Source organism: Rhipicephalus microplus, chromosome 6, assembly GCF_043290135.1.
Source record: "Rhipicephalus microplus isolate Deutch F79 chromosome 6, USDA_Rmic, whole genome shotgun sequence".
Classification (NCBI taxonomy): Eukaryota; Metazoa; Arthropoda; class Arachnida; order Ixodida; family Ixodidae; genus Rhipicephalus; species Rhipicephalus microplus.
In genome coordinates this window covers 144344462-144357550 of record NC_134705.1, presented here as the reverse complement: position 1 = coordinate 144357550, position 13089 = coordinate 144344462, and positions in this window count along the sequence as shown.

Here is a 13089-nt window from a genome sequence, read left to right as displayed (position 1 = left end):
TCCCTTTATAGTGTATATTTAGGAAGCTCTATGGTTAACGATTTAGAGTACTTGGTGCTCCACTATGGGAAAGCAAAATGCCGTCCCACGGGCCTCACATTTCATGAGGTCGCGTCGCCGTGAATTCAGAATTGGATAGTTCAAACCTTCCGTTAACTCTGCAATCCAGCTCGACCGAACATCGAGGAGACTCCACTCTGGCACTGGCTTCTTGATGTATAGTTTGTCAGCGCACATGAATCTTCCTAAACGTAGCGTGGCATAAAGCTCTGCGCGTCCAGTACTTTACTTCCGATTCATACACTTTAAGCTAACTTCAGAAAAAGTCCCAGTTATAAAGCACTTAATGCAGTTGATCCTAAACTCATGGGAATCACTGTAACATAGAAGTGAGAAAGCAGTACTGTGCGAATTTAGTGCAAAAAATATTACAAAAGATTTTTTTATTACAAAGATATGTTCATTAGCATTTGGATGACACTGTGCCGTAGCGGGATAGATCCGAGGAGTTGGTTGTACGTACACCAACTTGTAGAAGTTCATCTCGGGGGCATACCAATTACGATTACGACCAAACAGCTTGTGGAAACTGAAGTCCCATAATACTTCCTCACGATTTGCTGCCGAAGAAGGGTCGATGTTTCTACGTCGGTGGTCGTCTTATAAGTTGGCTTGGAACACGGCGTCTAGCTATAGAGTCGCTTCGGCGAAGGTAAGAACATTTTTGTTCTGATTCCATGTGTCTTTGCCGGCCAATTGAGTTGCGAAGCGCTGAGTGCCAGAGGCAGCAGAACTCACAGTGTTCGCCGTGAATGCAAGAGGACATCGTGCCTCCCACTGGCGTGCTTCTGGCTACTTCGCCTTGACAAGATTCGCGGATCGACATCATGACGTCAGGTTTGAGGCAGAAACGATGCTAGTGAAGCTTCGGTGAACGGCGGCTTAAAGAAATAATAATCATTGGTGTTTTACGTCACAAAACCAAAATATGGTTCCGAGGGACTTCATAGTTTAGTGCTCAGAAAGGTTTGATCATTTCGTTTTCTCCAACTTGCACTGAGATTACGCAGTGCACCGGTTTTTAGTAGTCCACCTGCATCAGAATGCAACCACCACCGCAGGAATCGAACTCGTCAGCAGATGAGCACTGTATTCGTTGCACCACCGCAGTGGACCCGACTTTGAACACTTTTCAAAGGATTGATGGTTATTGCGACCGGACTTTCTCAGTGAAAGTGGCACAGCATGACTATGTCTGCAAGATCATCGTGTAACACCAATCTGTGCAAGGGTATTTACGGATGCGCCATGAATTTATTTGACCCGTTTTTGCGTCACATGAGACTGGGTGTGTGTGTGTGTGTTCGTGCGTGCGTGCGTGTGTTGGCAGAAGGACCAAAACGAAATAGGCCCTTAGCAGCCGTTCTGACCGACTCTTAAGTAACCTAGAGTCGACTGTCACAGCCCTTATGTGGGCCCTGAATTAAGGAAATTGGAACAACCAGTCAAAGGAGAGGCGCGACGCCGGTTTTTCAGCCTCCTTCGAGAGATGGCATCCATCTGCATATATGCTGCTAAAGTCACTGAACAATATCGTACACAGATATTTTCGAGGGACTTCATGCGGATCGTCACCGTTTTGCGTGACGCTGATGGTATTTGGCTGAGACGGTTCGATTGATTGGTTGATATGTGGCGTTTAACGTTCCAAAACAACCAAATAATTATGAGAGACGCCGTAGTGGAGGACTCCGGAAATTTCGACCACCTGGGGTTCTTTAACGTGCAACGAATTCTGAGCACACAGGCCTACAGCATTTTCGCCTGCATTTAAAATGCAGCCACCGCAGCCGGGATTCGATCCCACGACGTGCGGGTCAGCGGCCGAGTACCTTAGCCACCAGACGACCGCGGCGGGGCGCGAGACAGTTCGTCCAACCAAGTTCGTTAGTGTGTTGTGACTAGGGAGGGGGGACAAGGCGTGCCCCTGCGAACACCTAATTCATCTGCTTTGGCCGACCGTCATTTTATGCTTTTGTTTATACTCGATTACGAGACAGAGAGCCATTCGTTAGTCGTTTCTTGCTGTTAACTCGTAAGCGCTGTCGGTGCATACAGAGATCTGCTCTGTCAGCAAGCGTGCATGCCCTGTACGCCCAGCGCCACCATATCATGAAGAGGAGCCTAACATTGTTCGGCTGCGGAGATTTGTCGGACTGCGGAGGTCTGGACTGCAGAGATCTGTCGGTTACGGTATCACATTTCATCGACTTTTGTTGTAATGTTTCCTGCCAGGAATTCATGTGAAAGTGTAATTACCGCGCAAATGGTACACCCTAGTGCGCTGAAGTCGCGTTCAAGAAGCGTATGTTTCCTAAGTGATTTTTGACAATTGCCGGCTGGTTTGGCTGATGATATGTCTAGCATGCGGATTGGCTGAAAATATTCTCCCACGAACATTTAAGCATAAGATATTTTTGGGAATACAGACCCTTGGGGGGAGGGGAGGTTACCCACCGTGTGAAAGATATTGTCACTCTGCTTTCTCGAGTTATGTTATCACCTCATTACACGTGTAAGTGCTGTTTTGTCCAAACTGTGCCGATTGACTAAGAATTTTCTCAAGATAGCCTTAGAACCTTCCGATGTGATTACACGCACAATGCCAACATTACAGATTGCTCTGGAACTTACGCGGTCGCTATCAAAAGCACTGGAATTCTCGACGGCACATGTGTAAATGCCCACGCTTCACCACTTATCAAAGTGGAAGCTTGGGCTAGTTGGTGCGAAGTCATATTTGCAAGCTTTTTTGGAAGTTTTTCTTTTCAGCTCGCGAACATAAGAAAAAAGAAACAGAGTAGACAGAAAGAGCGCTGTATTTTGCTGTACTGTTACCACTTGTCACTTTTTCGATAGCGGACCCTCCGGTTGCCGCTAATAGTGGCAGCGTATTGCTGTAATCTGACTACCTCTTTACCGGTCACAAGCTTGGCTAAATAATCAGTGTCATCTTGGAAGTAAAGTCTGCTTCCTTCGTACACGTCATGACACCGTGACAATATCTTGCCTCCATAGCACTTTCCTATATAAGTCGACCTTTTTGCCCCCAGGATATGTGTCTCAATAAAAAAGTGACAAAATGAAACAAGCCGACAAACCCACGGGGGCAGAGCAGTACACAAACAACACCCTGGGACTCTTTGTGAAGCTCTCTGTATGAAACTGTCTGCGTAGGAGACCTCTTTAAAGGGGTCCTGAAACACTTTTTCGCGTAACCATGGAATAATTAAGTTGAAAAAGCTTATTGCCTCACTAATTTAACGCCGAAAACATAGGAAGAATCCGCCCAGTACAAGTGGAGTTGTTTCACGCAAGACCTGTTTCACGCTGCAATGGCATTCTCTCTTCTCCCGCCCCGACGAACGCGCTGAAAGCTAAGCAGGGAGAGATGACAGGGGTAAAAAAAAAAAAAAAAAAAAAGACCCCTAATGACCTTGAGCACTTTTTTCAGTTTTATTTTTTGAATACTCGGCTTCTGCAGTGTAATTGCGCGCAAACACGTGGACAAGTGACGGCCGCTCGCAGCAATCTCTGTAATGACCAATCGTGCCACGTTCGAACCACCCAATGCCTGATAGGTGGACTTCTATGAGTAATTTTTTAGCGGCTTCCGTCATTTCTCGAGAGCAAGGAAAGTAATTTTTATCCGACTTTGATCATTTATTGTGAATTCCTGGCTGCGTGCTGCGCTATATAATTTGGTTCGTGTGTTCTCGGGAGCATCTACTACCGATACGCAGCGTCTTGTGACCATGCTCAAAAAGTGTTGCAGGGTTTGAACGCGTTGCGTCGGGAAGCAGGGGAGGTTGCCTGTTGGTACGCATTGCGAATGGTAAGCACTGTCACTATAGGAACAACTGCCCTAAACACAGGTATATGACATATTTCAAAGAATTCTTAAGGTAAGCTTGCTCGTCAGAGAATATTACGTTCAACCTGGAGGTGGGCAGTAATGTTATTATCGGGTGCAATGAGAAAGTGATGAACCATTTACAGTCTGAATAACAGCCACTTATATTCAACCCACTTGGTTAAATTTAGTCACCTAACCACTTAGTAAACCACTTAACTTACTTAACTTAACCACTTAGTAAAAAATATGGACAGAATATAGTAACGGGACTTCCCGATTGCAAGGCGGCTAGTAATATAGTAAGGCAACAATAAAAGAAGCAGCAAGAAAAAAAAAATGCATAGTGCGCCAACTACGAACTCCCTGTTGGCTTGCGTCATGCTACATTTTCGTTTTTTTTTCCTTCCAACTGTTGAGCCCTTGTGATTCGTCGATATCGAATGACCACAGATTTAGTATACAGCACACTAGCTATTTCGACCGATTTCCGGAAGGCTAAAGTTGGATGTAGGATAGAAACCAAGTGAATGTGGTTTTTGCGTAATCCGTGAACTGGTTGTCGAAATAAAGTTGTGCCTGAACGCCTGCAAGATCTAGTTATTCATGGTTATTTCCGTCTAATACAGCTTTTCCGGCAATGAAATTGGGTAGCCATATAACCCACGGTGGCGCAACAATAAACTCATGTATTTATAAGGAATACTTGCGTACACTTTGACTTGAAAAAAAAAAAAAGACTCGACAAACCAGTCTAAAGTGCGATGCCCGTGGTTGCAGCACGTTTTCAGTGACACAATGCTTCACTTCACGGTTAGAGAGGAAGATGAAAATAAATGGACTGCTTTCCCAACCTGCAACCTTCTCAGTGGAGTTCCCAGAAATCGAAAAGGGATAAATTGAAAAGTTCTGGCCAGCGCGAAGTTTCCGCCCAATGCCATTAATCTGGTAGAGAGTAGTAGCAGCGCGCACACAGCAATATCGATGCAAATGTACACGCCGACCGCAATGAAATTTGTTTCGAGAGCGTGTTTATCGAGTCGTAAGTTTGCCACATTACAGCGAGACCACCTGGGGACCAATAAATCGAAATAAATCTACCTGAGTACAGTGGCAACAGCAAAAAAATAAGCGAAACGAAGTTAACAAAGTAGTCATTCATTCACATCTTTTTTTTTAATTCTGTTTTTAACAACTTTTGTCTCATGCTGTGACAAAGTTGAAGCCTAGATAGACGCTTCAGTAGCAGCTAAGGTTATTCTTTTTGAGCAAGGAAACGTTCTTAGGTCACATTTACCTTACTACCAACATGCCTTGCGGTAAGTTGAATGAACAGGAGAAAGTGCCAGTTTCTCCTTCTCATCATCCAACTTGCCGCCTCATCGTGTTTACATCTATCCGGAATCTGACGCCCCGATACCACAATAAATTGCTGTACACGGGCCTCCAACATTTTCTCCTCCACCGACAATGCAGCCGACACCGCCGGGATTCGATCCCGCGACCTACGTGTAAGCACTCGAGTGGCATAACCACTAGACAACCACGGCGGAGCGAGTTTCAATCTATCGGCTTCCACCTTGCCTTTGCATTGCCGTTGTAGTGCCACCATCACCATCATCATTTCTCAATCACCGCGCCGCGCCTCTCGCGCAGCTGATGCTAGCTCGAGCTGCGCGAGGATTAGAACAAGCTAGCGCACTTGGTGTGTCGGACGTGGAAAGCCACGCGGCTCCGCTTCAGGCGTGGAATGAAGTGGCGAGAGAACGACACGACCACGTTGGCCGCCGTCCCGTCTTCCTCTCTCGTTACATCGTCATGCTTGTTGGTAGAAAGCTATGACACTGAAGCTCCTGTCGAGGATAAGTTGTAGGGCTGCACTCGCTGACGTGCTAGCCGAGGGCGCGCGCAGTTACTGAACACAGTATACAGAGTGATGTCCTCGCTCTGTGGACAGCGATTTCATGTGTGTATGTTTCCCCATCTCCCCCCTCTCTATGTATGCTTTTTTGACACTTCTCCATTCCTTTCTTCATTGTATAGGGCAACATACCGGTTTCTCTAGATTGGTTTCCTCCTGTTGCTTTCATTTATGTGAACTCACCTGTCCAGTGAAAACATACTGCAGTCCTGACATTGGCTATATGCATAGACATCCAGGTGTTCATTTGTACAGTTTTGGCTATTGTTGACAACAATGTAGGAGATAAGCACTATCCGCAGCCACAAACAGGCACCAGCCAGTTATTAAAACGGCTTTAAAAAGAACACACAGGGACCCATCTTGTTTTGCGGTGGACCAAGGTGCGGACACCTTCAAGATATATTTGATCCTGTAGGAAAACAACTGCTGCTCTGTGTTGTTGCGCATATGCGTGGTGACGGTGTCGACGACTGCTTGCTGTACGTACAAATTTTAGGGCACGATGACTTCTATTTTCGCAAATTGGTTCATCAGCGACTGTCATTACGCATAATTGTGATGAAATTTTTATCCCATTGTAAGTGTGGACATTGCACTACGCACGGTGGCGACAAGGTAAGTGCTGTCGTGTGCATCACTGAATGTACAATTATGCCGCATCAAGCCACTTCTCCATCAACATTAGAAAACGGGAAACCTACGCATGGTCATGGAGACGACTATCCCAGCACAGGGATCTAAAAAGCGCTAGGTTTTACCGCAATCTCTGCAAGTGGTATGAGTGTCGTCTCCGGGCCGGAAGAGAAGCCTATTGCGCGAATCTGATGACGTAAATAATTGTGCTCTTTTGTGCGATTTTCAGAGTAGTCGAATGCGTGCCAAGACTAGGATTTTTCACGTACTCGGAGGAAGACGTATCGATCTCCATGCATCTACTACGTGTAGTACCAAATCTACCATTGCAATAGAAATACCTTAATTAGGATTGAATACAGTAATGAATGACGAAGAAAAACTTAGTAGGGCTGCCACGATCAATTAGATAGTCGTTCTTGGGCCCACCTACATGGTCTAAAATAAACAATTCTCTTCACCAACCGCCGTGGCTTGCTCAATAGTAGAAAATATCCCACTGAATATTGGGAACTCGTGGGAACTACTTTTCTGTGCGAGAAACATATCTAACGAGAAAGGTTCGTGCTCTTGTTTTGCACTCCTATTTCACTCATTGCTTTTAAGACCACTGTTACAATCGTAGCCCACTCGCTGTGGAGTTTCATGCCACCGTGAAATATTTATTAGACCGGCAAAACACCCTACACGCACACACCCGTATGTCGCCAGTTGATTGATTGATTGGTATGTAAATAGTGTAAATAGAGTGTAAAGCGTAAATAGAGCAAAAGAGCTCCACCTCAGTGTTTTTTGATGACCTGTGGGCGCATTTCCACTGTTCAATCAAGAGAAGTTGCAAAAAATATCGTTGCTCCAGAGAAGTTGCAAAACAAATCGTTGCTCCAGGGCTCTAGTGGACGAAGACACCCATTTCCCCCACTGTATTGTAGAAGGTATGGGGGAGGTTTTGAAGAGAGGCCACAAAGGTTTTGGGCCCCAGAGCCCTCTGCGTCTGCTCGCATTCGGTCGGCCACTTGGAAGCTAGGAGTTTTAAATGAGGGCCTGTGGCCCTTTGGGTGCACACCTTATTCTACGTCATCACAGTCTTGGCCGAGGGCCGTAAGTTCAGTGGGTGCCGTCATGTTTGTTTAACGCGAAGCTTTTGAGGCAGGCTTTGGGGCTCCCTAAATACGAAGAAAGGTGTCCGCAACACAAAGCCCCAACCCTGTGCGGGTCTTGCGCATGCGCACTGACCTCAACACTATAGTTTTTTGGGGCCTAAAAATGATTGGGACCCATATTCAAAAACTACCTATCATGTACAGTTCTTATCCCAACAAAAAGAAAGCACTTGTTAAGGCCGTTTCACATGACACAAAAAGTAGCGATTTTCAGGCTGCGAATTCGCTCGCAGCGAAAAAAAAAAAAGGCAGTTCGCTCCCGCCGCAGTAGTCCGCGGCGAGCTTCCAACATGTCGGAAATTTTCGCTTTGATCGCAGCGGCAGAAGTGATTTTTGGTTGGGACCCGTCAAAATACGGCTGCTCCAGCCAAGCCGTCGAAATATGGTAATGGCCGATGCTGTGCACTTTAAAATGAATTCAGACTGGAAAGTGTTCTTAAATGACGAAACAAGCGGGCCCTTCGCTGCCGTTCACGGTAACTTCATGATTTCACAATGCACATATTATTACATTACATTCGTGTCTCTCACAATGAGCGGTGGCAAAAACTCGCCGCTCCAGTCGCAGAGCGAAAATCGCGGACCGTTCGCGGTCCATGTGAAACGAAACCGCCATTAGCGACGGTTGCGAACAGAGCGATTGGAGCGAACGGAACGATTTTTTTTTCACTGTAATCGCGGCATGTGAAACAGCCTTTACGCGTTCTACACGTTCAGTAGTTGTCCTCTTTGATTGTTAGCGGAAGGAGTAATGATCCAACCAACGAGCTCGAGTCCTCAATGACGTACCTGCAGATCAAGGCATAACGCACAAAGGAAAACGACAAAACACAAAAACGAGGACACTGATAAAGTTTTCGCGTATCATTCTCATCGAAACACCGTCGATTCTTGTGTTCCCTAAAAAATTCAGCGATTCAGTACACGCGGTATGCCAGAGTTTGGCGACACTTGCTTAAAGTTTCTGGCATCAGAAAGCAACAAAAGAAAAAACAAGAACTTAAACAGTAGACAACGAGGGTGATTGAACGAAAACTCCTGGGTGTCAATACTCTCCATCCCTTCTCGTTCTTTGTTTCTTTATTGAGAAGTTCGAGTGTCACGCGCAGGCACAGACACCCACCCACATGCACGGAAACGCACACCCACATTGAATGTGCTCGCGCGAGCACAAACACACAGGTGCACACATTCCGAGGCGACTAGAAACTTACTCCGAAACTTCGAAACCGAAGACGGATGAATATATACTCCCTTCTGTCAAGATTGCCATGCGATTCCAGCAAGGCAAAGAATATTTACGTTCTTCTTCTTGGTATTCCCGAAAATGCTCTCGCCGGTGAAGTTGCACCTCCGAGGTGACCCTTTGAAAAAGATTGAAAAGCCTTACTTAAAAGTCGCAACTGTTGGAGACCCCTGTTTGCTCACTGAGCGCTGACTCGCGCCATAATGTGAGCGCATGGAGTTGTGGGAACGTAACCTCAATAGTACATTGCAGTACCTCTACATCTTCAGAGAATGGTTGAGCTGGCAGCCAGAGGCATCTATCTCTGTAGTGTTCGGACTCGGGTTGCTTGACCCAAAAGACGAAAAAAAAGGGACGCCTCGACGTAGGGGACTTCGTTTTGAAACACGAGAAAAGTTGTGGCCACATACTAAATCTGAAGTTTTGCAAACTTTGCACACTCACCGAGAGAGTAAGTATGTGTTCTGTGCAGCACCAAACGAAATCAAATGAGTGTCCATGTGTCCGATGGAGGCGGAAATGCTGTAGGCCCGTGTGCTCAGATTTGAGTGCACGTTAAAGAGCCCCAGGTGGTCGAAATTTCCGGAGCCCTCGAATACGGCGTCTCTCATAATCATATGGTGGTTTTGGGATGTTAAACCTCACATATAATCATCAGCAAATTGTAAAGTAAACGTAGAGAAAGAAGAGTGGGTAAAAAGCTGACTTGCCATTGGCAGGAACCGAACCGGCGACATATACGAGGGACTATTGGTCAGCTGCCAGCTCGTAATAAGCTCACGTGCTACGTGGTGCCACACAGGCTCATAAAGAGTGTGCCACACTCGCTGCCATGGCTACTGATGGTGCTGGCAGACACTTCCACGTTTCAATCACATAAGTACCCAATAAAGTGGCTGGGAGAATAGCCGCCGTGGTAGCTCAGTGGTATAAAGCATCGAACGCGTTATTCGAAGATCGCCGGTTCGGTTCCTCCTCACGGCAAGTTATCTTCACACCCACTTTCCTTTCTTCACAGTTACATCACGGTTCGGTCTAAGAACTTCCCCTATACTTTCCTTGGAATTATAGTCTGTTAGAGCTCATTATTATTGTGTCAAATAACAAAAAAAATAACAAATATATATATATAAATATATATATATATATATATATATATATATATATATATATATATATATATATATATATATATATATATATATATATATATATATATTAAACGTTTAGGTGAATCAAATTGGCCCTGTATCTGGGAGTTATCTTCGAAAACAAAGGAAGGTGCGTGCGCGCCCGTATTAGAGGCGATAAAGTATAGAACGCAAAGCGACGGGCAGGAGCCACCACCGTGTCATCTTAGCAAAGCGTGGGAAACACTTGCTTTTCTAGAATCGCGTTGAACTGTCAGCGCAGTGTGATAAACGCCATGGTCCTTAAAATTACTTATTTGTGTCTTTTCTAGTATAAAGATACACATACAAAATATTGACGTGTTATTATGGTGGCTTAGTTATGCGCATTATAGGCTTTTAAAGACGACAGTCTTTATTGGGGACCTTCGACGCAAATAAGTCTGTCTGTCTGTCTGTCTGTCTGTCTGTCTGTCTGTCTGTCTGTCTGTCTGTCTGTCTGTCTGTCTGTACATTTGTCTGTTTGTCCACCCTCAGTAGTACCGGTACTTTCAACGTCACCAGACGATACCCTAAACGGCCGACCTCATCCGCAGCGCCCACCAATGTTGCTCGAGAATTAGCGTTCATACTTGTGCAATTGTGTGTCTATCTGTACTATTTGAGGAGCTAGAGGGTGTTAATTGGGATATAATAGGGCTCAGTGAGGTTAGGAGGACTGATTGATATGTGGGGTTTAACGTCCCAAAACCACTGATGATTATGAGAGACGCCGTAGTGGAGGGCTCCGGAAATTTCGACCACTTGGGGTTCTTTACCGTGCACCCAAATCTGAGTACACGGGCCTACAACATTTTCGCCTCCATCGGAAATGCAGCCGCCGCAGCCGGGATACGAACCCGCGACCTGCGGGTCAGCAGCCGAGTACCTTAGCCACTAGACCACCGCGGCGGGGCAGGTTAGGAGGACAGATGAGGCCTATACGGCGCTACAGAACGGGCACGTCCTTTGCTATCGGGGCTTGGCTGACAGAAGAGAACTGGAAGTGGGGTTCCTAATTCATAGAAACATAGCTGGCAACATAAAGGAATACTATAGCATTGATGAAAGGGTGGTAGGTATCGTAATTACACTGAATAAGAGATACAAGATGAAAGTGGTACAGGCTTACGCCCCTACACCCAGCCATGATGGTGCTTCTGTTTAAAGCTTTTATGAAAACGTGGAATCAGCAATAGGTAAGATAAAAACACAGTGTACTATACTGATGGGAGACTTTAATGCAAAAGTAGGGAAGAAGCAGGCTGGAGACCAGGCAGTAGGAGATTATGACATCGGCACTAGAAACGCCAGAAGAGAGCTACTAGTATAATTGGCAGAACGCCATAATTTACGGATTTTGAATACCTTCTACCAAAAACGAAGAAACCTAAGGGGACATGGAGGAGCCGTAATGGCGAAAATAAGAACAAAATATACTTTATAATGAGTGCACACCCAGGCATCGTGCAGGATCTGGAAGTGGTTGGCAAGGTACGATGCAGTGACCATAGTATGGTACGGTCTCGAATCCGCCTAGAACGACGGAAACTGATACGCAAGGAGCCATTCAATGAGCTAGTACTGAGAGGGAAAGTACAGGAATTCAGAGTCTCGCTTCAGAACTGGTACTCGGCTCTTAGTGAGGAAACAACCTTAGCGTAGATACAATGAATGATAATCTGATGAGTATCATTACGGAGTGTGTAGTGGAAGCTGGAGGCAGGGTAGTTAGACAGGACACTGGCAAGCTTTCCCAGGAAACAAAAAATCTCACTAAGAAGTGTCAAAGCATGAAAGTCTCAAGTACAACAGACAAAATAGAACTGGCAGAGCTTTCGAAGTTAATTATTAGGCGTAAGGTATCCGATGTAAGAAGGTATAGCATGTAGAAAATTGAACACGCTCTGAAAAACAGAGGAAGTGTCAAAGCAGTGAAGAGGAAACTTGGGATAGGCAAAAATTGGATGTATGCACTGAGGGACAAAGAAGGCAAAGTAACTACCAATATAGATAGGATAGTTAAGATAGCGGAGGAGTTTTACAGAGATCTGTACAGTAGCCGGGACAACCACGATCTTGATATTATGAGAACTAGCAGTAACCCAGATTACACCCAACCAGTAATGATAGAAGAAGTCAGAAAAGCTTTGGAGAGCACGCAAATAGGCAAAGCTGCTGGTGAGGATCAGGTAACATCAGATCTGCTGAAAGATGGAGGACAGATTGTGCTAGAAAAACTAGCCACCCTGTTTACGAGGTGTCTCTTGACGGGAAGAGTACCAGAGTCTTGGAAGAATGCTAACATCATCCTAATACATAAGAAAAAAGATGAGAAGGACATGAAAAATTACAGGCCGATCAGCTTGCTCTCCGTATTATAAAAGCTATTTACAAAAGTAATTGCTAACAAAGTTAAGAAAACATTAGAATTCAATCAACCAAAAGAACAAACAGGATATTGAACAGGCTACTCAACAATCGACCACATTCATGCTATCAGTCAGGTAAAAGAGAAATGCTCAGAATATAACCAACCACTATACATAACCTTCATAGATTACGAGAAGGCGTTTGATTCAGTAGAAATATCAGCAGTCATGCAGACACTGCAGAATCGGGGCGTCGATGAAGCATATATAAACGTCCTGGAAGAAATCTGCAGGGGATCAACTGCTACCATAGTGACTCATAAAGAAAGCAACAGAACACCAATCAAAAAAGGTGTAAAGCAGGGGGATACAATCTTCCCAATGCTATTTATCGCGTGCTTACAGGAGGTTTTCAGAGGCATAGAAAGGGAATAGTTAGGGATAAGAGTTAATGAAGAGTACCTTAGTAACCTGCGCTTCGCCGATGACATTGCATTGCTGAGTAACTTGGGGGACGAATCGCAACTCATGATTACAGAGTTAGACAAGGAGAGCAGGAAGGTGGGTCTTAAAAATTTAATCTGCAGAAAACGAATGTAATATACAACAACCTTGGGAAAGAGCAGCGCTTCGAGATAGGTGATAGTGCATTTCAAATTGTAAAAGAGT